Source organism: Chionomys nivalis, chromosome 24, assembly GCF_950005125.1.
Source record: "Chionomys nivalis chromosome 24, mChiNiv1.1, whole genome shotgun sequence".
Lineage (NCBI taxonomy): Eukaryota > Metazoa > Chordata > Mammalia > Rodentia > Cricetidae > Chionomys > Chionomys nivalis.
The window spans coordinates 11,510,907-11,532,965 of NC_080109.1; the positions used below are offsets into that span (position 1 = coordinate 11,510,907).

Genomic DNA, 22,059 nt, shown 5'->3' on the forward strand with positions numbered 1-22,059 from the left:
AAAAGTGCAGATGCCACCAAAGTCCAGCTTGATAAACCAGTGAGTTTTATTGGGGTTACTTACAGGAATGCAGTTGAGGGGTTACTTGTAGGAACAGAATTGACTCAAAGACAGTCCCAACATCAAAAGCCCAGCCCAACATAGGTAACAGTTCACAGAGGCTGGAAACCTGGAGAGCATTGTGCAACTGATGAACCAACCTGCCTCCATCTTAGACTTGAAAGCCATCTTACAGTAAAGATAAACTAGGCTCTTTCCTGTTTATGATCTCAAGTTTTAATTACAAACGGTTCTATACTGCCTGTTCCAGGAATGGCCATCTTGTTTTTGTTTTAAAAAGTTGTTGTCTTACAACCCTAGCTTTGTTACAAAAGGTTGTTATGACTCCTATTGTTATGACTACGTTGTTTCAACCTCCTTGCAACCATGTCTTTGTTTCAGTCCTCATTATTACTAACTTGTTATGTTTATGTTCAGCTCCTATAACCCCATCCATTGTCCCCCACAATTCCTCCATTTGGAAACCCCCTACCCCTGAGCTATAAAAACCTTGTCTTCCTCACATTTGATGCTGATATCTTGAACACCACCTTTAGAGGCAGACAGCCCATTTACATAAACAAAAAAATTGTTTTAATCAATTGTTTGCTTTAGCTAATTTAGCCATAATGATTTGAGTTAGTGTAGCGACCAGGGGCAAAAGAAAAACACCCAGCCCCTGACTTGACCCCAAGCCTGAGACCAGGGCCAAGGGAAAAGCTTTCTGCCTCTGGCTTGTGACTCGGTGTTAATGGCCAAAACACAACCAGTCATACTGTACTTTTTCACTAGCCCACTGACACGCTCCAAGAACCCTATGAAAGCCCTCCTTCCCTTTCGCCTTGCCCTCTGCTGTCTCTCTTTCCATTCAGAGTCAGCCATTGCTCTATGTCACTCGCCAGTAAATCTCTTGTGTGACTTTGTGATATTCCTCAGCTCCCTATTGCCAAGATACCACTGGAATAAGCCTTACAGTTAGTGGTCTTTCTCTTCACATCTTTGGGATTCACACAACCTACAGACAACTAGACAAGCTGGAGAGCCAGAGCATCCTTTCCAGGTGACTCAGTCTGCCTTACCCGCTTCTAGGCAGCTTGTCTTAGAGTGTCTCTCAGCAGGGTTTACAATTTACATAAACTGGGGGCGGGAGATACCTTGTCCATCTTGTCAGTTTCAGGGACTCCCTGAAGCTTTGAGATGTTTCTTTCCCAAGTCAAGAACTCTTGCAGGATGGCATGCTTCTCCTCCTCTTAGAGCATCCTGTTCCCCCAACCACCCACCCTTAGCATCCTGTGCCATAGCAAGTTTTCTGCCAATATTGAATGCTTTGATCTCAGAGGAAACTGTTCTGGAACAGGGGAGCAGAGACAGCAGATCCTGGTCTTGCTTAGCACCCAGCTTCACTTGCTTAAAAACCCTCTAGCAATTTCTTATTGACACAGGTTTCTTTAAACAGTGTTTACATTCATAAGACAATTAATTATATAAATGTACCAGTTTTTAATTTGTTCTATAATTTAACCAAATGGATTTTTTTTCTTTTATTTTGGTGCTAGGGAGCAGCCAGGACCTACAACATGCTGGGCAAATGCTCTACTACTGTGATCTCCTAGTCGCCCACCCCACACACACACACACAAATTTATTTTAGCATCTTTCATGCACCATGCTACGTACTAAAGCAGTGAAAAATAACACAGCACATAACGCTCCTATTCCCATCTCTCCCTTTTTTCCTTCACACATTTGCTTATCAGAATGAGACTCTCCTGCCCGGCACCACAAGGCACTGGGCAAAGAAATGCCTTCCTGCCAGCCGGAACCCCAAGTACCCCAGGTGGCTAGTCCTGTCTGAGCAGAACTGCATCAGGTGGGGTGTGGATGTCTTCCCACCAGTCAGAGCCTTGAGAACCGAGGCTGGCTAGTTCCCATCTGAGCAGAACTCCATAAGTTGACTTCCGGTATAAAAAACACCTGGTGTTGCTGAGGCTATCTATCCAAGAGTAAATTTTCTATCCTTAAAATGCCAGAAAATACACTAACACTTTTTTTATATTCTTTAGAGTCTCAGAAAAACACCAGTTTTAGGAAAGATGATTTCTATCATCTATTATAAGTTTAGGTTTATACCGTATGCTATCTACACACACACACACAAAGAGAGAGAGAGAGAGAGAGAGAGAGAGACTGCAGAAGATTTGTTTACACTGTGTGAAGATGTGTCACTGTGATGGGCTTAATGAAGAGTAAAATGGCCAATAGCTAGGCAGGAGAGAATAGGCAGAAATTCCAAGCAGAGAGAGGAACTTGGGATGAACCTAGGCATGTAGGAGATGCCAGTGAGACACTGAAGAAGTCAGACATATGGTACAGAGGAGGGGTCACTAAGCCATGTGGCAGAATAAAGATTAATAGAAACAGGTTAAGTTATAAAAACAACTTGAGCCGGGCGGTGGTGGCGCACGCCTTTAATCCCAGCACTTGGGAGGCAGAGGCAGGCGGATTTCTGTGAGTTCAAGACCAGCCTGGTCTACAAGAGCTAGTTCCAGGACAGGCTCCAAAACCACAGAGAAACCCTGTCTTGAAAAACAAAAAAACAAAACAAAAAAAAAAAAACTTGAGGAAAAACCTAGGCTAAGGTCAAGCTTTTATAATTAACAATAAGTCTCCGTGTCATCATTTGTGAGCTGGTGGCCAAAGGAAAGTCTGACTACACACACACATACACACGCACACAGACATTGTAAATTTTTTAAATTCCATAAAAGAGCGTGAGACTAAACATCTATATGACAAGGGAGTTATAAATAAAGCCGGTCATTAGCAAAGACGAGGCTAAAAGTTTAATGCTATGTGAGTAGAAGCAGACTGCAGTCATTCTCATATCAGACCAAGCAGATGTCAAGTCAAAGTTAGTAAGACAGCACAAAGAAGGTCGCTGGATGCTGATAAAGAGAAGGATGCATCAAGCAGATATAATGAGAGGAAATACTTATCCACCCAATGATGGTGCATCTATTTCACGAAACGAACAGACAAGATAATGCTAGTGACTTCAATACCGCCCTCTCATCAGGAAATAAGTCACATATAGAAAAATAAACCTCAGAGTTAAACTATCCTATACATCAAAAGGACTGACTTAACAGATATCCACAAATTGGCCCTCTGACATTTGGAACACACATTTTTCTCAACAGCCCGTGGAGCTTTCTCTAAAATAAATCACATTCTACACCAGAAAGCAATTGTTAGCCGACCCCCACCAGGGATCTGGACAGGGTCCCGAGGTGGAGGACCAGGAATGAAAAAGAAATAAAGAGGTAACGAAAGGAAAGAGTGAAAAGCTGTGAGGGCTGAGACCCAGGCCAGCTGGTTTATTAACAGCACAGCTCTTTTTATAACTCTCTCATGGGGAAGCAGGCAAAAGTCAGTAAGAAGCACCAGACAGCAGAATTAAAGGGAATTCCGATATCTCAAGTTCCTTCTTCATCAACGTACCATCCTGGGGTGTCAAAAAAGCATTTCACATCTCTGAGTTTGGAATATTTGATCACATACATGCGGGGGAGGATGTCAAGTGTCAGTTCCTGAACTACAGACCCAAGAAGCCCTAGTACCAGTCCATAGCTGGTCTTCCCTGGCATGATCCTTCAGGCTAAGTGAGGGGCAACATGTCCATATTCCATAACCACGACCTCCGAGCAGCCTTCAATTCAGTAGACTCCCCAGCAGTCAACAAATGGAAAAATAAAAGTGATTTCTCATATATCATCTGATCATAGTGAGAGAAAACTAGAAGTCAATGGAAAGAGAAACTATATAAACACATGGACATTGAAGAGTTTTTAAGCCATGCAGTGGTGGCGCATGCCTTTAATCCCAACACTGGAATCTCAGTGAGTTCAAGGCCAGCCTGGTCTACAAAGCAAGTTCCAGGACAGCCAGGACTGTTACACAGAGAAACCTTGTCTCAAAATATATATATATATAATACTTTTATTATATATATTATATGTATATATGAAAGTACAGTTTTTAAGGCCAGCGAGACAGCACAGAAGGTAAGCCCTGTGCAAGTCCAATGAAATGAGTTCAAGGTAAAAGGAGAAAACCAACTCCACAAAGTTGTCCTCTGGCCTTCACATGAACACCATGTACACATGTGTGTTGCACACATGTGCACGCTTGTGGGTTCACATACATACACCAACAACAAACAACAATAAATTACATCAATTAATGCATTAAAGATAACCTCAGGGCTGGAGAGATGGTTCAGTCATTAAAGACTAGACTCACAGCCCAGAATACAAGATAACCTCAAAGGCACCAGAATGTGTCGGCTCAGTGTCAGAAGCGACAGCTGACTTCTCTTAGATGACTTTGACCAAGAGTGCGCTCAGATTTGAATACTTCTCTCCCCATGTCTTCCGTCTATCTGTAGCGTGTGGTTGCTGGGCTATGTGTCATCGTTCTGTTGTATCTGTCTGTTGTCTGGCTGTCTCTGTGAATCTTTCTGGTTGGGTTTGTCTTTCTGTCCCTGCTGCTGTCCATAACAAAGGACTTTACTCTGGTTTTATTGAACAATACAGAAAGCATGGCATAGGAAAAAAGACGAGGAAAAGGAAGACATCTGTCACAGGGTTCACAAGGAAAAAAATAATTTTACTGACCCAAAACTGACGCCGAATAGCAAACATAACTGCAGGCATGTTATCAAGCTGTGTTCACATGTCTTGTGGAATATTGTTTTAAGATGCGTTACTTTTGTTTATGCTGTGGAACATTTGCTTCAATAATACAAAGATGTGTTGCATTCCTTTGTGTTGTGTTTAACTCTGTGAAACTGTGCTAACTTGGCCTGCCTAAAACACCTGATTGGTCTAATAAAGAGCTGAATGGCCGATAGCCAAGCAGGACAAAGGATAGGTGGGGCTGGCTGGCGGAGGGAACAAATAGCAGGAGAAAAAGAAAAAAAGGAGGATCCAGGAGCGAGAGAAAAAGGAGAGAAAGACACTGGGGCCAGCCACACAGCCAGCCAAGGAGTGAAACTGAACGTAAGATATACGGAAATAGAGAAAGGTAAAAACCCAGAGGCAAAAACTAGATTGGATAATTCAAGGAAACCTGGCTAGAAACAAGCTAAGGTCAGGCATTTATAAGAAAGAATAAACCTCTGTGTGTATTTATTTGGGAGCTAGGTGGTGGATCCCCAAAATAGCAAATAGTATAAAAGCAACTAACAACACACCCATGTCCTTTGCAGCATTGGCGGCTGCTGCTTATTTTATGAGGTAGCTTCCAACCTGTGAACTGCATTCAACAAGGGATTACCACCACACGTGCATTACTCTGGGAAAGAGCATAAATGAGTACATAAGTTAAGGTTAAAGCTATGTATTTAGCTTAGGTTAAAAAAGCTGATTACCTGGGAAATCCAAGGCAAACCTGCTGGATTGTAATGTTCTCCTAAAAGGCGGGTTAAACTTAAGCTGAGTACACAGTACAGCAGTGTTTTAGTATACAGTCTTTATTAAATTTTTTTTTTTTTTTTGGTTTTTCAAGACAGGGTTTCTCTGTGGTTTTGGAGCCTGTCCCGGAACTAGCTCTTGTAGACCAGGCTGGTCTCGAACTCACAGAGATCCGCCTGCCTCTGCCTCCCGAGTGCTGGGATTAAAGGCGTGCGCCACCACCGCCCGGCTTAAATTTTATTTTAATTGTGTATGTCTGTGTGGAACTCTGAACACAGGAGTGCGGGTGCCCAGTGATGCAGTCTGTGGAAGTGGAGTTTCGCGGGTCATTGTGAGCCGCCTGATGCAGATGCTGGGAACTGAACTCAGGTCCTCTGCAAGAGCAATCAAACAGGTTCTTGGCCACTGAGCTGGTTCTCCAGTCCAGGCTGTTAAATGAGCTCAATGGTCATCGCTAATTTGCTGTGAGTCTGGGAAAAGTTCAGCCTTCTGGGAGTCGATAGATACTTTCATAACGTCATATAACTATAATAAATAAGTATTTTAATATTAAAAGGTTTTTGAAGTGTAGCTTTTTTCTTAAGACTTTTTATTGCTAATGAAACATGAACACTTTTTTTTCTGGACTTGTTGATTAGCCATTTTTTTGCACTCTGCTTACTCAAAGATTTTACGTAATTATTCATATTTTTAAAGTTTTTATAATAATAAGTTAAAACTTTATTACTGTAAAGAACTTTCAAATAAAAATCACCATGCCTTGAGATCAGTCAGATCCAATCTATGCGTCTCAATGAACTTCTTTTTTTTTTTTTTTTTTTTTTGGGGGTTTTCGAGACAGGGTTTCTCTGTGGTTTTGGAGCCTGTCCTGGAACTAGCTCTTGTAGACCAGGCTGGTCTCGAACTCACAGAGATCCGCCTGCCTCTGCCTCCCAAGTGCTGGGATTAAAGGCGTGCGCCACCACCGCCCGGCTTCAATGAACTTCTATAGAGTTAGTATATCCGTTCTCAAACCATGGAGATTCACTGTGGATTTTACGTTTTTGTTGTCAGTTTTATTTTTATGCACTTATCCACCTCAAGAAAAATAACCCATAACAGCTAAAATTAGAAAATAATTAGCTTAATATCATCTCTCATGATTCATAATTCCATTTCCTGCATTCTCCCCTTTCTTGTCATGTAATATTTACAATTCTTGTTCTCCTTTCCACACACCAAACTATACCCATGTGCACATTTATATATATATATAAATAATATATATATATTCACATATATATTATAGGCTCATAGCCATATACAAGGGAGAGCATGTGGGTTTTCCCTTTCTAAGATTGTGGAACCTAGCTTAATATTATACATTCTAAGTCCATCCATTTTCCTGCAGATTTTGTGGTTTTAGTTTTCTCTAGAGCTGAATAGTATTCCTGTCTGCATACTAAATTTTCGTTATCCGTTCCTCTGTTGATGGACATCTAGGTTGGTCCCATTTCGTGCTACAGAGAATAAGGAATAATAACTATACGAACGCAAATGTCTCTACAGCAGGGTGTAGCTGTATGCCCAGGAGTGAGATGTCTGGGTCATGTGGTAGCCCTAACTTTAATTTGTTTGTTTGAGGCAGGTTCTCACTTTGTAGCGTTGACAGTCCTGGAGCTCGCTGTATAGACCAGGCCAGCTTCTGCTTCTCGGGTGCACGGATTAAAGGTGTGAACCACCACACCCAACTAATTGTACTCTCTTGAGGAACCTCCAAACTGATTTCCACAATGGTGTTATTAGTTTGCACTCCGGCCAGCAGTGAAAAAGGGTTCCCCTCTCTCTTCACACCCTCTACAGCGTTTGCTGCCAGACTTCATGATGCAGGCATTCTGACTGAGGTGACGTGGCATCTTAAAGTAGTTCTAATTTGTATTTCTCTGATGGTTAGGGATATGGGACACTATTAAAAATGATTATTGGCCGTTTGTGTTTTCCCTTTTAAAACTGTTTGTCCAATTTTTTAGCCTGTTTGTTGACTGCAGTTCTATTTCCTTGGCATTTGATCTCTGTAATTCTTTGTAAATTCTGGATGTTTGCTGCTTGTCTCAGGTGCAGTTGGTAAAGATTTTCTCCATGACATGCAGCATTTTCTCTGCCGAGAGCTCCCTTCACTGCAAGGAAACTTTAATTTTCAAGTAGTCCCATCTATTGATACTCATAATCTTAGTATTTAATAAACATATGTATAAAGCACATCATTATCAGATCAGATGGTAAAACAGAAGCATCCACTTCCTCTGTGTTCCCTAAGCTATGGTCTTCAAAGAAAAAAAAGAAAAAAGTTTTGCTATGCCATACCTCAATTTCTTCACTAGAGGGCAGTAGTCACTCATTTATACTCTGGTTTTCAACACACAGGACCAATTTATCTTCATTTGACTCTAAAACATGCTTGAAACGAATATGGTTAAAATTAGGTATATGAAGCATTATTGCAACAAAAACATGATAATTTTAAGTTTAATTTCTTTCAACACAGGAAAATTAAAAAATGGACTTTCAACAATATGTTTATAATCAGTTCTACAAATGAGAAGCGCACCTTTCTTAGCGTTCATTATTCCATCAAGTTACTCAGCTCATCGCTATCTCTAAAACAGTGTTTACAGAACAATTTATAATAGACACTTGCCCCTGATACAAACTGAACAAACGCACTTGACTCCTGCAACCAGGCTAATCCCCGATTCCAAGTGTTGCGTCTCATTGGCTGGGAAGCCATACAAGGCAGGAGCTGGCCACTCTAACACGTATCCAAGTTCATGGGCCAAGAACAGGAGACAGGGAACACTTCAATGAGGAAAATAAGGGTACCAGTTACAGTACGTGGTGATGCACTAACTCACTGACAATTGCTAAGAAAATGGGTTTTAAATGTTCTTCCCACAGGCGGGATAATGCCTCTATTAACTATCCCAGTCCACAATGTGTGTGTGTGAATGTGTGTGTGTATACGTGCATATATGTTTGTGTGTTTAGAAACACCATGCTATACGCCAAAATACAGAGGTAACTTTTGAAATAATAAACAAGAAAAAAAATTAAACTACTAAAGCTGACCTGGTTTACCTATTAATATTTTAAAACATTTTGCTAATCTTGCAAATATAATGTGTTACTAATTTGTTTTCAGTGCCTATTTCTTAATGGAGCAAGGGGATAATGTTTGATATCAAAGAAAGAAAAAGGTCAAGAGCCCTGTATTAATTAGCTCATGGTCCTTTATTATGTATCTTATGGGGAAATGTGCTTTATAGTAGCTATTGGGGGCACTTTATCTCACCCCCTGAGTTAGAATAGTTTGCAGCCTGATTGTGTGAGATACTGGGCTCAACATCCAGCACTGAAAATGAGGCAGGGGTGGGGGAGGGGTTAGGAGAATAAGGCTGACGTCACCCTCTTTCCCAGCCCCCACATCCTCCCTAAGTTATATCCGCATTCAGTATCTCAGCTTAAGGAGAATCACGAAGACACCTTCCCCGGCACCCTCTGCTACCATTACCTTCTGTCTCCAGCACAATGGCCTCTGTCTTTATTCCTTTATAACTAAGACGTCCTGGCTGAACATCAGTGATACACCAAATCAGGCCGATGCAGCTGATTTCTTCACCCAAATAGGAACTACCTTCCTTCAAAAGGAACTTTCGAGTTGAGGTATGAAGGCAAACAAAAGATCCTCTAGAAAAACAAAACGCATTTCCTCAGCACCTTCCAGAACGTGATTCCTTTGCAGCTGTATTTGCAAAGGCATTACTAGTGAAGGGGACTTATTTCCCTTGGTGCTGAGCAGGAAACTGTAATCACCTTAAGGATCTCCTGTATCGCATGGCCAAAGAAACCCACAGAAAGCCAGTTCCATCCAGCTTCTTTTAAAGAGGAACCTTGAAGTGCAATTGCTTAATTGAACAATGCTTTGCCATGGCTCTCTTTCATTTTAGTTTCCTTAGGAACCCAGCCAAATACTGATGTAACCTTTGGCACGGATGTCTGTGTGCAATGGGATGGGTTGGGAGTACAGAAGTCCCTTTCCCTCACTTGTCCTTCGGTGCAAGTGCCACGATCACAGAGAAGTCTGGAGGTTATGGCTGGAGCCTTACGATGGCCCAGAAGAGGCCAGGTGAAGAAGTCTGCGGGACAATGGCTACAAGTTCAATTTTAAAGGTCATTTCTAAGAAGGATAAGTTTGATTTGATCCAAATGATAAAATACTTATTAGATTTTTGTTTCCGGAGTGTTGTGTTCAATACTATACAGTCTCTGTCTTTCATAGATGACCCAGATCCACATGCGAAAAATCTCTGCCTTGGTACAACTCCAGCTTTTAAAGGGAAAAGGCAAGAAATTCTGATAAATGACCAAATGTGTTCAAAGATAAAGAGAGGAAGAAATCCCCAGTGCAGCAGTTACATGGACGAGAAAATTTTCCTATTTCTGAGGTTTATCAAGCCCCATAGCTAAATGTTCATGAAAATGAGTGTTGTAATTGTTAGCCAATATGGAGATGTTATTGAGAAAACCACAGCTTTCTAGGAACTGTAAAATGTTTTTGTTATTTTTATTTCAAAATAAATGTTCTAAGGTAATAGTTATGAACACTTCTCTATAAACTCCCGTAGCTTTTTATTAATATATATTTAGATAGACTGACCTTGAGTAAACTTTTGCATACTTTTTTATCTATAACTGTGCAACAACAGCACACACACAGAAAGAGAGAGAGAGGGAGGGAGGGAGAGAGGGAGGGAGGGAGGGAGGGAGGGAAGGAGGGAGGGAGGGTGGGAGGGAGGACAGACTATGAACTGACTCAGGAACTTAATTTTTTTAAACATCCACAGTTTCTAGAGGAGGATTTATGGATTAATGCTTGCCTAGTAAACGTTCATCAAGTTGAAATTTCTCTTAACAATTTAAAGTTTTAGCTCATGTTTTCTTAAGCAAGTGCCTTAAAATAAAAGAATTTCCAAAAAAATTCCAAAGGACTCCAGAATTTTAATAGTTCGTTGGCATGATGTGCAGATTCAATTTTCTTTTTAATCAGTTCTATTATTATAGCTACGTTCTGCAAAAATTTTGCCGGTATGTCAGTATAATGAGTTGTCAGAATTGTGGACTGTCTATTCAAACCAGAAGCTATGTTGACAAAAGGCATGTAAAGAGTGCTGGTGCACTGGTTTTTATTAAATACTTATTAATGTTAGTATTTGATTAAATTACTATTTAATACTAGTTTCGATTAAATAATAATTAAACTGGGATTAAATTAGTATTGGTTAGATTAATATTAGCCTTATTGCCTTCCCAATCTGGTGCAAGAAAAGGCTAAACTTAATTTTGCTATCAGGTTTTAGAGAGTCCCTTCAGGATAGTTTCCTTTAACTACAAAAGTACCTATTATCTTCCCTCTCACCCTAGTATCAATGATAGACTCTAAATTAAAGGTCTCGGGAAAACGGTGCATGGATGAGGTGAAGATACCAAATCCGGCTTTGATGAGTGACCAGAAGAGGAAGAAAGAAAAAGATAGAAGGAGAATGGAGGACCGGAAGTGAAGAAGAGAAAGGGAAGGAAAGAAGGGGGGACCAAAATGCCACTAAGTCTGACAGGGTCCTCTTCTTGATGTGTCACCCTCAGGCCACACTGCCTTGCTCTTTCTAGCTATCATAGACGTCAGTTTTGTTCCTCAAAACGGAGCAGGCACGTACAAAGCCACTGATGGATCTCAGGGAAGTGCAGGTCCCAACCCAGCACGGTCCGGGTTGCACCTAACAGTGGCTTTCACAGCCGCTCTCGCGCTGCTGGGGTCCGGGACAGTAATGTGCTAGTCGACACCTAATCTTTCTTATCTTCAGACACAAAATGGAGCTTCGAAAGCTTGGCACAATTGCATTTTGAACCAGCTAATTCTTTGCGACGAGGGGCTGTCCTGTGCGCTCCGATGTTTGGCAGCCATCCTGTCCCCTGCCCATCCGATGCCAATAGTGTCCCCATCCCTAATTATGGCAGTCAAGAATGTCTCCTGATACTGCCGAACTCCCCATCAGTCAACATCGCTCCAGCAAAGTCCTGCTGACATAGCAGGCACGCTAGCTACGGTTGCTGCAGTGGAAAGGCTCAACAGAGTAAAAATATATGCACCTTTGTACAAGCAGCGGGATACCGCATGGCTTCTAATCAGCTTTGTGCCTGCGTTGACCCTTGTCCAATCTTGGCCTTTTAGAAACAGCGATAGAGAAAACATCAGTGAAGTCTCGCGCCAGCACCTCAGATGAAAACATCACAACGGGGCCAAGCGCAGCCTGGCCTCCTTCCAGTAGGACTTGCCATCCAAAACCACCCCTTCATTTGCCGCGGAGCCAGCAGGATCTCAGTACAGACGAGCTTTCAAAAGCCGTACGGTCCTTTGTGCCTATGCTTAGACTTCAGGTACAGGCTAAATTACTAAAAACAGAAATATGATTTCCAACCATATGAAGTCAGACACAGGGGGAAAATGTAATATTAATATCTTCCTTTAAAGTCCCCCACACTGCGAACCTTCTTGTGCTTAAGGAAGCAAGCCACAAATACTTTAGAAGTCTGCAAAACATATAAAAGCTGTAGTGTGGTAAAGAGGGTGAATTTTAGTGTCTTCCTTCAAAACTCGGAAGGCGGTAAGGATGTGGCTCCTTTGGGCCTCAAGTCCCTTGTTTGTGTCAGACACAGAGGGCAGTTCCCATGAGGGTGGAAGCATGGTCAGGAGGCTGGGGTCTCGGCCAGGTGTTTCTATTTCCAGGCTCTTGGCTCTAACTCAAGGAAGGGACCTCAGGGTACACACACACAGCTGGCAACAAGCAGCCAGGAAGCAACAGAACAAACCAGAGAGAAGCAACAGTGTAGCTCAAAAAATGACAAATAAAAAAACAAATCAAAACACCAGGTATGCTGTCAAGAGGGACAGCAGGCCACATCGGTGGGGTTACTCAAGGGTCTCAATTACTGTCTAGGTTTTCTTTCCTGAGGTTCGAGAGATTTTAGTATGGTGGGTCTCTATTTTGATTAACTGACCTGGATGACCTAAGCCTTTCTCACCCCACCCATCCTTCCCCTCTGGTTGCAGTCGTGTGCATGCTCACTATTCATAGACGGAGAATGACTGACAGGGGTTCTCCCAAAATTCACCTGGAGGACACAGTTTGCCTTACTGCACATCCATCCAAAACTAGTTCAGGCTGGATTCCTACACACACACACACACACACACACACACACACACACGTGTGTCTGGTCATAAATGGTGTATGATTTGGTCTGATTGGAATTATTTGCATTGGCAGAGAGGCTCATCTTAAGAAACATTCCTAACACAACTAACAATACAAATGGCACCAAAACTCTCCAACTTGAACAACACCTTATTCCATAGAAAACTCCCAACTGATATTTGTGAGTGATGGGCACTGAGACAGGATCTCATGTCTCCCACACTGGGCTCAAACTCCCTATGTTAAGAAGGCTAACCTGGGATGAATTCCTCCTCTTTGTGCCCCACCTCCCAAGTGCTGGAATTCCAGGCGTGCACCACCACAGCCGGCTCAAAACCACTTTATTTAGTTAGTTTTAAGACATATATTACCTTTATTTTTGTGTGTATACGTTTCTCTGTGTGTGCTTGCACAAGTGGCTGTGACTATTTATGGACAGCCGTGAGGCTGCGAGCTTCCTGATGTGGGTGCTGAGAACTTAACTCCAGTACTCTGCGAGACTGAGAACTTAACTCCAGTACTCTGCGAGACTGAGAAGTGCTAGAGGACGAGCCATCTCTCCAGCCCTCAAAAAATGTTTAACTATTGTAGTAATTCCATTACCTGGGAACATGAGGCACAGCCTCCCCCAAAAAGTGAGTCTGAGGTCAGCCAGAATACATGAAGCATGCCTCAAAACAAATAAGCAAACACAAAGTCTCACAAACGTGAAAATTAAGAAAACTACTTTCTCCGAGTGAAATAGAATATTAAGACCGAAGTGCACATCCTTGTATTCCCCAATTCCTTTCCCTGTGTTCATGCCACAGGGAAATCTGGCATGAGTAACTAGGAAGATTGGTTCAATCATATTAGATCATTATTGTTGATCTGGATGAATTAGTTTCAAAGAATGATCACCACCTAATCTACTTTGCAAAGCGTGTTTGATTCAAACATGGAAAGTCATCGATCATAAGGCTGGGTTGAGTGGAAACGGCCATGGAATGCAGTCAGGAATTAGTGCAGAGAAGCTATCTGCGGACTCATGGTCAAGTTTTCATTTTAAAAATGTGGAATCCGACGAAGGTAGTGAAATAACATACTGTCCCGAGAAAGATTAGCGCGGTAAATCTTACTTGTCTGTTTATAAAAAGCCTAATTCGGCAAAGAACTTGGCAAGTATCAAGAGTTCCAGAAGGGGGCAGCATGAGGCTACTGCACAGACGAAACGGCGCGTCAGAACTCTTTAACCTCCAAAAGTTCCGAAGGCCCACTTCACTCCCAAACCCTGGGAACTGATTTGAAGAATCTCTGCCAGCAACTTCTGTCCCTGGGAAAGCTCCTCATGATGGCCACGGCTAAGGACGCGATGAGGAATGACCGTAAGTCCTGGTTGGCCTTGACACGTCCTTGACTTTCCATCTTTATGCTAAAACTGGGCTAACACCAGCTGCATTGCACCGTAGAGAGCGAGCGCAGAGCGCAAATTCCTAGAGCGGCGTGTGTCTGTACATAAAGGAGCCTAAGATTTGATCCCTTAAAGCCACTGGACCCTGAGTGGGAAAAGGATTCGAGGGTTTCCGGTGGGTCTCCAGAATCCGCTTTCCAACCATTACACAAGCAGCGTGTGCCCTGAACAATGCCTTCGGATGAGTCGGGTGTCGCGGAGGCACACATGCAATCCCAGCACGTGGAAGTCTGAGGCAAGGAGACAGGAAACTGGGGTCCCTCTTAAATTACACAGAGAGATCTCTCCATCCCACCAACCCCAACCCTATCCTCACAGTGGGGACTGAACCCAGGGCCTTGGACTTGATTACAAGTATCTACCATCAAGTTAAATCCACAATCTCGCAGTCCTATCTTAAAAACAAAACCAGGGGCTGTAGAGGTGGCCCGCAAGTTGAGAGTGCAGACCAGGCAAGTCTGAGGACCGATCCTAGCAACCATGAAACAAGCTGGGGCAGTCTCACGTGCTTGTGTGACCTCAGCAATGAAGCACATATAGACAAGAGGGTTGCTGGGACCACTGGCCTCAAACCGACTGAGAAACACATTTTCTGTTCAGCAAAAAGACCTTTCCTGGAAGGAATGAATTGGAGAGTGATAGAGACCCCCTCCCCATGCCCTCCTGTGGCCCTAGAGAATCACATACACACAAATTTGCTCATCTGCCACGTATATATATTAACAATAATAAACACTAATCCCCTGGATGGGATGGACTCTCCCAGGGTGATTTTTACAGTCTTCCATAAACTCTATGCTGTACTAATGATTTGCTCACTCTACTACAAGGTAGAATCGCTAGATCTTGCTAAGTCACAACGCTCCCTGGAAATACCTGATGATGCAGGTGACTTGGCTCAGGGAATTCTACTTTGTTCATACTACCTAAGAGCATGAAACAATACACACCTCATTTGGTTATGATTTTATGAAGAATACTATTTCATGGTTTGGGATTCAGTTTCATCTTTTTTTTTTTCAATCTCTAAAACTAAATCTGAAAACATTTCAAAATCCTATCACTCAGAGCTCTTTGCTTACAAGGTAACCCATCTTTTACCAGTCCTAAAATGAAAAATATTAACATTCAAAATATTAAAACAACTTGGAGATTATTGTCAAATCTCCCGGGGATTGGTAGGGATCTGTAAACAGAGTTCTCAAAGTTGAGCCTGGGTGATAAAAAACACTGCATACAGATGGTGTGGGTTCTGGAAACATGGGTGGGAAACCAGCTCATTCTAGACAAATTTACCAGCTGAGAAGGAACAAAAAACAACATAACCCTTAGTCGGAGTCATAATAGGCCCAGCCCTTGAACAAAACCCAGTGTGCTGGACTGGGGCGCATCCATCTGCTGAGTCAATATTTGCACATTCAAAACTTGCAGGTATCAAATGTACATATTTGTTTTGAAAAGAATTTAGGAGCTGGAAAGTATTTTTTTCTTAATGGCACCTCCTGACATTCCTTCTACTGGAAATGAAAATTTCTCAAGAGAAACCTAGATCCCCACAACCTGAGAAACTTAGACTGGGAAGAGAGAATCCTTCTGCCTGTGGGTCCCACTGCCCTCCAGGAAGCCCCAGGTTAGCTTCCATTCTGAGGGCTGACCCTTTGTCAAAAAGCAAAAGGAGGTTCTCGAGAAGCAGCAAGAGAAATGAGGAAAGAAGGGGAGAGAGGGCCGACAAAAGGCTCTGCTGTGTTCAGAGGAAGTTTCAAAAAAGCTAGTGCAGGAGAACTAACTCCGTCGGTCCCATAGCCTAGCTACTGTGGAAAATACAGCCAACAGCAAAAACATGGACAAAGATAATGAGGTATATACACATACTGAGCTGTTCCTGCAGCCATGAAGAATGTTATATTGTTTGCAGGAAAATGGATGTAACCAGGGAGAATCATATTAACTGAATTAAGTCAGTCACAGAAGGACAGATATCAAATTTTGCCTTATTTCGGGGGCCTGGTCATTAAAGGTACGCAATATCATATATGTACTGATGGCATGAAAATAAAAGGGAAATTGAGGGGAAGCCTCCTTCTCTTAAGCATCATTTAAATACAAGCAAACAACAGCCACACTTTCTCAGGCCCTGGGATAGCTTAGCTTAATGCCTTTTCAGGCCAGTGTTTGCCCAGAAATAAGGCCTCAGCCTGGTGTAATCCCTGCCAACCCTACCTTGACTCTAACCTTAGAGTGTCGACTTTAGTCCGTGGGTATCTCTAGAACAAAATATCTAGATTTGAGTAATTTATAAAGAACAGAATTTGGGTTTTCCTCACAGATCGAGAGACTGAGAATTTCAAGATCACAGTATGGAGTATGTGTCTGGTGGAGGTTCACTTCCTAGAGATAATGCCGTCGAGAAGTCCACACATGGCAGACAGGACGAGGGCAGAAGGGAGAAAGCTAGACGTGACTCGGTTGATGGAATGTTTGCCTGGTACACGTGAGGCTCGGGCTTCAGTCTGTTAGCCACCCAGAATCTGAGTGAGTGTGGTGGGCGCCTATCATCCCAGCCCTGGGAAGGAGGAGCAAGGAGGATCTGGTTTTTTTTTGTTGTTGTTTTGTTTTTTTTTGTTTTTCGAGACAGGGTTTCTCTGTAGCTTTGGTGCCTGTCCTGGAACTAGCTCTTGTAGACCAGGCTGGCCTCGAACTCACAGAGATCCGCCTGCCTCTGCCTCCCGAGTGCTGGGATTAAAGGCGTGCGCCACCACCGCCCGGCAGCAAGGAGGATCTGAAGTTCATGGTCATCCTCCTCGGACTACAAAGCAAGCTCTTGGTGAGTCGGGATTAGTCAATGGGTGACCAGTCTCTTCATGTGGCAGGAAAGAGAAATAAAACTGGCCTAAACTTCTCTTTCGCTCTAAAGAAATGAAGCCATTCCTGAAGGCAGCATTGTCCTGGCTTAGTCACCCTCCCAATGGCCATGTGTCTTATTACTACCACAACGAGGCTTTCATTTCACCACATGAGTTGTGAGGGGTGTTATGCCCATAGCTGCATCCTTAGCTTTCCAGGAAGGCTAGCTTAGTTCATGCCTCCTGACTTGTACTCTGATGACCTTTGTGCTAGTTTTCAGTGGGTCCCACCTACAAGAGTCCTCCCTTCCCTTGATATTGGGTTCAACCCTGGTCAGCTTGTCTTTCTCACCACAAGCCTATCACAAGCCTACTAATTTACCAAACCAGCAAACACCAGGATTGCCTAGAGTGATTCAACCTTTGCTCGCTCTTACACACACACACACACACACACACACACACACACACACACGATGTTCTAACAGGAAGTCCCACATCCAGTCGTTCATGTTGTGCTCCTGCACCGGGATTCCACCGGGGAGCTGAGCTGGCATCTCAGATGGACTTCTCCCAAGGGTACAGACAGTGTTGAAGAATATCTGTCCCTGTGTAACACACTGACTCCCCCGTCTTTGAGATAATTCTTATCAAGGGCTGAAGGCAGCCTCTCAACTTAAAATTCTCTCAGACTATTTCCTCATGCATGGGGAAGTATTATAAAACAACCAGATTGCCAAGAATGTAGGCTGTATGTCAGTGGCTTTTGTAGATAAGCCCAGGAGGGCTGGTTAGGAGAGAGCAAGAACATTCTCACCGCCAAGGAAAGAGGTCCAACTGGATTCTGAAAGTCACGGGTCATCGACAAGGGCTTCTGTGTGAGGGGTGGCACAGCTGGTAAGCCTCCTCCCCACGCCACCCTGTTGGAACAGGAAATGCCTGAAAGCAAAGCGGTGAGCTACAGCCAAGCACAAAATTTCAGCACACTGAGTTTAAAGCCATAATTGATTTTGGGTGGGCAGCATTTAGCAAATCAGGCAGCATTCTGCTTACAAAGTTGGTTGATGGTCTGAGAAATGAGCAGACGTAGGGGCCTTTGTAGGGAAAAAGCTGAAAAGGACAGAAACAAGACACCAAGTGAGCAACGTATTGAAAAGTTAATTTTCTTAGACTGGAAGAAGGAGGAGGAGGATAAAGAGGAAGAGGAAGAAGAAGAAGAAGAAGAAGAAGAAGAAGAAGAAGAAGAAGAAGAAGAAGAAGAAGAAGAAGAAGAAGAAGAAGAAGAAGAAGAAGAAGAAGAAGAAGAAGAAGAAGAAGAATCATCCAGGAGTGCTTTAATACACAGATACACAGATCCTCCTCCAGTATTAGCCCTCTGGACTAGGTGCTGTGGCCTCCTTTGTTCTGGAAAACTGGCCTCCTTCCAAGCACAGGTTGGTTAAGTGACACCTGGCATGAGTGACTCTGTTATTGCTGGCCAGAGCTTCTTGATGTTTCAGGCAATCACTCAGTTCCAAATAAGCCCCCACCCCCAAACATTTTATTTAACAAACAGAAGGCTGGTATAATTCTGCAGTGGAGAAGGCATGGTGACCTGACCCAGAGGAAAGCACAGGAAATTCAGAAATAAGAACACTTCTGAAAAGAAGAGACAAGAACAGGGCAGAGAACAGACAGGGAAGGTAAACACGAGACTTCAATCACTGCTCCCAATTCAGCATCAGAACCAGAAGCAGCCCCTCGTGCAATGCGGCGTGACAAGGGAGCTGAGAAGATCCAGTTGCCTCAACCTGAAATCAAAGTCACCTGGGATGTGAGCCCACTCTCCCCAGGTGTTCATTCTGTATTGCTCAGTTAGAACTTTCAGTACACTAAGATTTAGGGTACAAGGAACAATGAAAAGAGGCAAAGATCCCCTGGGAATTTATCAACCAGTTTTATGATTTATTAGTAATTTCTCTAGTTTCTTTATGCGCCAAATAAAAAAAAAACTGTCACTGTCTTTATTGGTGATTTCTACGATAACCAGTTCTTAGGCCGTTATGTAAATGTATGCCCTCTTGGGGGTCAATATGGTACTTCCACGGGCAACTGTCTGTCAATGGAAACAGAGTAAGAAGAACACCATTGTCAAGCAGCAGAGCTCCGGGCATCACAGAAGACCAGAGGAATATTTTTTCCCATTCTACTGAAAGTCCGTGTCTCAGCTCTTCCCAGAGAGAATTCTACATACTACCAGAAGTACCAAATGACACACTAAACTGTACCCAGAGGCGCAGGTAGTAGGCACACTATTCTGGAACACATTTTCATTGATATTGAGGTAATTTGCTAATTCTACACACTTTGTTGTAAAACCATTACATGGATCCCTTATGTAGCAGAATATAAATGTTGCCTTTACGTTTCCTTTTAAACAAAGGATTGAAAATAAACCTAGGGCTGGGGTCCTCAGGCCTGAGAGGACTGAGAGCAGGAGAAGGTAAAAACACAAACTCTCGCTTGCACTCCAGGAACAGAATGGGGAACTGGCAGAGCATCCAGCCCAGCCTCCCACCTCCAGGACCTTAGGAGAAGAGATCTCAAACTCCAACTCACCGGGCATCAGTTAAAAAGTCTTTTCTATGCTCTCTCCATTAACTCTGAGTGGAATTTATATGTGCTTTAGAATGTTGAGTCCATTGGCACAGGCTATAATAAATTCAATAGCTCTCTCAAATCAGAGTCATGTGCCAAAGGCCTGCACAGTCGTAATAGTGGTGTGTTTGAGGTTAAAAATCTGTGAAGGCCAGCATGATCTGCCTGGCAAAGGTCTCCCCATCCCAGGCACTATCCACAGGCCGCTCAGGCACCTCGACCAAAACGCCAGCAGCTTTTGGTGCCCTATCACCTCCCAAGGCCTTCAAAGAATTCAATAGCCCAGTTTCCCCCTCCCTTCTGGGATGTCTATAAATCCAGACCAAAGTAAGTCATCTCCATAGTAACAAGAGACAAATCTAGACAGAACAGGAGCTTTGGATGTCTTTGGCCAAAATGGGAAAATCCAATGTGGGCCATGTAACTCTTTTGTTGATAAAGATGGTTGCTTCGAAAGAGTAAACATGCAATTATTTAAATCAAGTCACTTTAAGGAAGAGCTTCAGCTTTGACAGTCTTCCTATAGCCTGTCACACGTTGTGAGGACGCACACCCCACACGGTTTGCAGAAGCCCTCAGGGCTGGGACCAGGCATCTCCCAAGTGTTGTTGATGGTTTCTAATCTTGAGACTTTCACTTCTAGTGTTGACTTTCCCCGTTCACCTCCAATATCTCAATTCCGTATTTGTTTAACTCCTTATCAAAGACCCTCCCGGCTACTTTAGCGTGTGTGATCTACCCTGAGGCAGAAAGATTGCTGCAATGATTCTGAAAGCAGAACTTGAGAAAAATACCAAAACCAAACTTGGATGCTCAGGGCTGGTGGTGGCTCAGCTACCACTGGCTGCGCTGGCAGGAGACCTAGGTTTGGTTCCCAGCCTCACAGGGCTGCTTACAGCCATCTGCAGCTGCAGTTCCAGGGCCTCTGACATGACACCCGGGCACCAGGCCCACACGTGGTGCACAGACATACATAAAGGCAGCATGCCCACACACATAAATTCTTTTTAAGTAAATGAATTAATTTTAAGTTCCTGAAGAAGGACACTCCCTCACTCCTTTCTGAGACTTGCCATGCAAGAGTAGAGTCTTGCCTAGCTGTCAATATAAATGTATAAATATGAGTCTGTTGCAATTTGTTCCAATAAAAAAAATGGCACTATTGCCAATATTCCAAGCATCTAAATCACCAAAGAGCTGTCCAGCTTGACTGCACTCTCAGGAGGATACAAAAACTAGAAATAGTGAGAAAGACATTTTCATGAGATTGTACAGGAAATGAAGAATTATCCAAAGATCCTTTTGTATTATTTTGTACTTTTAAAATATTTATTTTTATGTTATATGTTTCAGTGTTTTCCTGCATGCAAGTATGTACATCACGAGTCTGGTCCCTTATGGACCAGAAGAAGATTTCACATCCCTGGAACCGGAGATTGCAGACAGTTGCAAGCCATGTGGGTGCTGGGACCTAAACCCCCGCCCTCTGGGATAGCAGCAAGTGCTCTCCGACAGTGAGTCAGCCCTCCGGATTCCTGTTAAATGCATTTTTATGGTCTAATTATCACCCACAAGGGTGAGGCATGCGGAGTAATTCACCTCCACAAGAGAGTCTGAGAAATAAAGGGTCCCAGGATTTCTGCATCACACTCTACCGCCCCCTCTTGCTTCCTCATTGGTTGACTGGTTATGTTCTCTTCTATCATCATGAAACATCACCTCCGTGGTTGATAAGCAGGCTCAATCATGGTCTTCTTTTCCTTTCTTTCTTTTACAATAGACCCTATGTTGCCCCGGCTAGTCTCAAACATCCAGTCTCCTGTGTGCTGATCTATGGTCACGTGTTACAGGCTTGGCTCATTTTGATATATGTAAGATCTGTCTTTTCTTTTTAAAAAAGATAAAACAAACAAAACACACAAAAAAACAACTGTGCATTGGTGAGGCTGTCAGTTTTAATGTACATATTTGAGCGATACTTAATTTTCTATTTCATTTTATTTTGCACTTTTTCTCACTACACCACAGGATTTCAGGGTCCACTCAAGTTGCTGGCCGTATTCATCTGTTACTTTTCCCTTTCCACAATGTGAATTTTCCATATTTATATACACGGGGTCTCGGTGCGCAGAAAACCATGGAAATGCCCCACTGCAGGGTGTGTGTGCCCTTTATTGGCCTGTGTAAACACACGTACACACACCAGGAGCACTGCTGAGTCACAGCAATCTCCTTTGTTAAAGATAAATATTTAACTTGCACTTGTACTTAGTCATTTCTGCTATTCACCTGTCATTTTGAAGATTGGTTTTGAAAATCCCTTCCATGCT

At 43.0% G+C, this 22,059-nt stretch overlaps 1 protein-coding gene across 1 annotated transcript in view; it reads right to left on the reverse strand.

Moving 5' to 3' along the window:
* Otol1 (otolin 1) overlaps window positions 1–22,059 on the reverse strand; it is an 88,019-nt gene that overhangs the window by 54,556 nt on the left and 11,404 nt on the right. Inside the window, exon 2 of the mRNA XM_057757343.1 lies at window positions 17,910–18,012. The gene's annotated coding sequence lies outside the window, so the exon portion shown is untranslated. The remainder of the gene's footprint in view (window positions 1–17,909; window positions 18,013–22,059) is intronic.